This window comes from Palaemon carinicauda, chromosome 17, assembly GCF_036898095.1.
Source record: "Palaemon carinicauda isolate YSFRI2023 chromosome 17, ASM3689809v2, whole genome shotgun sequence".
Taxonomy (NCBI): Eukaryota; Metazoa; Arthropoda; class Malacostraca; order Decapoda; family Palaemonidae; genus Palaemon; species Palaemon carinicauda.
Genome location: NC_090741.1, coordinates 36,946,640 through 36,951,462, shown reverse-complemented (window position 1 = coordinate 36,951,462; position 4,823 = coordinate 36,946,640).

The window sequence follows — 4,823 nt, the reverse complement described above, 5'->3', positions numbered from 1 at the left end:
GTATAAATATACATATATACACAGAATATTCATATACTGCAAAAGCTTATATAGACACATGTATATACACACACACACATATATATATATATATATATATATATATATATATATATATATATATATATATATATATATATATATATATATATATATATATATATATATATCGATTCGTACCAGAAATAGATTGGTCTAAATCCCAAACCTGAAATAATTTAGCTGAAATCAACTATTTCAATTCGGTTTGCTTTAAACCTCAATTACCCTTCGCTCTTCGTCCGGGTATCTTAAAGTTTCCTTCAAACTGCAAAGTTGAGCGTTTAGCGTCTTCAGAACTTTTCAACTCAAATTCCTAAATCAAATCACGTAGTTTATTATTATTATTATTATTGTTGTTGTTGTTGTTGTTGTTATAAAACAAGAATGGAATTTTTCGCTAGTCCTAAAAGAATTCGGAAGAAAATCTTCTCGGATTTCCAAATGGCTTCAGAAGAAATAGCCATAGACTTAGCATGGAATTCTGAATGCCTCCAGAACGGAATCTCAGATCGGTATCGGAAGAAAACTTTCCCGGATTTCCAAATGGCTTCAGAAAAAATAGCCATAGACTTAGCATGGAATTCTGAATGTCTCCAGAACGGAATCTCAGAACGGTTTTGGAAGAAAACTTTCCCGAATTTCCAAAAGTCTTCAAAGGACATAGCCGTATACTTAACATGGATTTCTGAATGACTCCAAAACTGAAATTTCCAGGAGCAGTCCTGAACAACTCCCCGAGCTTCAAATGACTTCTGAAGACCTGATCTTCATTTTTTCAAACGTAGCCTGCAACACCTCACATGATCTGTATGTAGCTGGCGAAATCTAACCAAGGAATTGCGCGTCAATAGGAGTAAGAGGAAATGAGTTGATGATTGGGAGAAGGATTTCACTTAACTCACAGAGATCGCGTTCTGGCTGAATAGGAAGCTGCCGGTAAGAATTATGTGTTACGTCTTCGGAACACCAACTACAAATGGTTTTGGTTGCTGCCGAAGTTGCCGATCGTTCGCTTTATATCGCCCGACCTATAGAAAGACACGGGATCTTCCGTTGGCAGCTGAGCTTTGAAGATCATAATGTATGCGCCTTGAAGGATCCTTTGCTTGGGTTTTTGCAACGATGTCTTATTAAAGGAGACTCTTGGAAAAAGTACGAGGCTTTCTATCGGTGCAAAAACGGATTGCGGGGAATGAGGATGGAGGAAGTATGGTTCAACTGAACGGTGAGTGACGTGTAGTTCTTCAACAGGATTGTCCCAGAATTCGCCATTGAAGTAAGGATATATCCAGACGACATTGGTAAATATATCATGTTGCTCGTCATTTACTTTGGCATGATAGTGTATGCGGAGAAATCGACAGTATTCATCTCTTTACTCATTGCCCAGATAAGTAAAGAATAAATGCCTTCGATTTCCCTGAGGAATCTGACGAAGTGAGGACTCGCGGCACTGAAATCTCTTTTGAAATCTAGAAGGACACTGACGAACTAAGGAAAAGAGACAATGAAATCTCGAAAGAAACAGATAATCTAATGAAAGAAGATCTTGAAAACTAGAAGACAGGAGAGAAGAGCGAAGAGGAGCCTCTAATGCCAGAGGTAAGACACCTAAAAATAGAAGAGCCTCTAATGGTAAAAGTATGGAACCTAGAAATATATGTCATAGAACTTCTAATGCTAGAAGTGTGGGAGCTAAAGAGAGAGGTCAAAGAACTTCTAATGCTAGAGGTGTGGGAGCTAAAAAGAGGTCAAAGAACTTCTAATGCGAGAGGTGTGGGAGCTAAAAAGAGGTCAAAGAACTTCTAATGCTAGAGGTATGGGAGCTAAAAAGAGGTCAAAGAACTTCTAATGCTAGAGGTGTGGGAGCTAAAAAGAGGTCAGAGAACTTCTAATGCTAGAGGTGTGGGAGCCAAAAAGAGGTCAAAGAACTTCTAATGCAAGGGGTGTGGGAGCTAAAAAGAGGTCAAAGAACTTCTAATGCAAGGGGTGGGGAAGCTAAAAAGAGGTCAAAGAACTTCTAATGCAAGGGGTGTGGGAGCTAAAAAGAGATCAAAGAACTTCTAATGCAAGGGGTGTGGGAGCTAAAAAGAGGTCAAAGAACTTCTAATGCAAGAGGTGGGGAAGCTAAAAAGAGGTCAAAGAGCTTCTAATGCAAGGGGTGGGGAAGCTAAAAAGAGATCAAAGAACTTCTAATGCAAGGGGTGGGGAAGCCAAAAAGAGGTCAAAGAACTTCTAATGCAAGGGGTGGGGAAGCTAAAAAGAGGTCAAAGAGCTTCTAATGCAAGGGGTGGGGAAGCTAAAAAGAGATCAAAGAACTTCTAATGCAAGGGGTGGGGAAGCCAAAAAGAGGTCAAAGAACTTCTAATGCAAGGGGTGGGGAAGCTAAAAAGAGATCAAAGAACTTCTAATGCAAGGGGTGTGGGAGCTAAAAAGAGGTCAAAGAACTTCTAATGCTAGAGGTGTGGGAGCTAAAAAGAGGTCAAAGAACTTCTAATGCAAGGGGTGGGGAAGCCAAAAAGAGGTCAAAGCACTTCTAATGCAAGGGGTGTGGGAGCTAAAAAGAGGTTAAAGAACTTCTAATGCAAGGGGTGGGGAAGCCAAAAAGAGGTCAAAGCACTTCTAATGCAAGGGGTGTGGAAGCTAAAAAGAGGTCAAAGAACTTCTAATGCAAGGGGTGTGGGAGCTAAAAAGAGGTCAAAGAACTTCTAATGCAAGGGGTGGGGAAGCTAAAAAGAGGTCAAAGAACTTCTAATGCAAGGGGTGGGGAAGCCAAAAAGAGGTCAAAGCACTTCTAATGCAAGGGGTGTGGAAGCTAAAAAGAGGTCAAAGAACTTCTAATGCAAGGGGTGTGGGAGCTAAAAAGAGGTCAAAGAACTTCTAATGCAAGGGGTGTGGAAGCTAAAAAGAGGTCAAAGAACTTCTAATGCAAGGGGTGGGGAAGCCAAAAAGAGGTCAAAGCACTTCTAATGCAAGGGGTGTGGGAGCTAAAAAGAGGTTAAAGAACTTCTAATGCAAGGGGTGGGGAAGCCAAAAAGAGGTCAAAGCACTTCTAATGCAAGGGGTGTGGGAGCTAAAAAGAGGTTAAAGAACTTCTAATGCAAGGGGTGGGGAAGCCAAAAAGAGGTCAAAGCACTTCTAATGCAAGGGGTGTGGAAGCTAAAAAGAGGTCAAAGAACTTCTAATGCAAGGGGTGTGGGAGCTAAAAAGAGGTCAAAGAACTTCTAATGCAAGGGGTGAGGGATAGATGTCGCCAGCGAGGCTTTGGGGAAGGCGCAGCGGCGACTGTGTTCTTTCTGATGCGTAAACTTAATTAAATACAAGTAAAAACAGGGCATTAAATACATATTATAAATACTAAACTCTTTCTTATCTTGACAGCACAAATGAAATCTTACAAGTTCCAACATGTAACTAAGCGCTCCCGAAACACGAGTCAACCTTTTACTTCTGCTTGGAGAATATCCTCGTAAGTAAAAGGTAATCATTATGAATATGGAAAGAAAGATTTGCTTATACTTCTACATTTTGCTTCAGATAATTACCTTTTACTTCTACCTTATGCTTACAAGGATATCCTTCATTTTTATGAATACCTCTCATTATCTTACCATAGATTGCAGAATCCTTTAAAACCGATACACAAGTAGAACATTCTCTATATTCAGATTACACCTGCACCCATGCTATCATAATAAAAATATTCCGATTCATTAACTACTTTTGAAATATAGGCTAAATAACTAGATCAAGAAGCTTATCAAGCAAACAAACAAAAAGGTGATTGCCACTTGCATAAATCCAGCGATATATATATATATATATATATATATATATATATATATATATATATATATATATATATATATATAAATATATATATATACATATATATATATATATATATATATATATATATATATATATATATATATATATATATACGTGTATCCCTTTTTTCCACATATGAGCAATAGAGCCAGATAGATGAACTGTCAGCAAAGCGAACGCATAGTATTTATAAGAAGGAAGACGAAGTTTCTGTGATAATAAAGTTTGCTTTGTTATATATATATATATATATATATATATATATATATATATATATATATATATATATATATATACATATATATATATATATATATATTTATATATGTATATATATATATATATATATATATATATATATATATATATATATATATGTATCAGACTCCTTTAAGGAGTCTATGATATATATATATATATATATATATATATATATATATATATATATATATATATATATATACATATATATATATATATATATATATATATATATACACACATATATATATATATATATATATATATATATATATATATATATATATATATATATATATATATAGGAAATATTGATTTTAATGTTGATGCTGTTTTTAAATCTATAGTTTATATAGGAAATATTGATTTTAATGTTGATATTGTTTTTAAAATATTTTATTTTTCCGCTGTTTCCTTTCCCCACTGGGCTATTTTCACTATTGGAGCCCCTGGACTCATAACATCCTGCTTTTCCAACTAGGGTTGTAGTTTAGGAAGTAATAATAATAATAATAATAATAATAATAATAATAATAATAATAATAATAATAATAATAATTCATGCCTGCCCTAAAGTTTTCATTTAAGAAATGGACCAAGCAAGGTCCTGGTTTTCTCTGTTTAGAGTCCTTGGCTTGGCATTGAAAGGCTTTCTCGGGATGTCTTGCCGTAAACACGATCATTTGGGT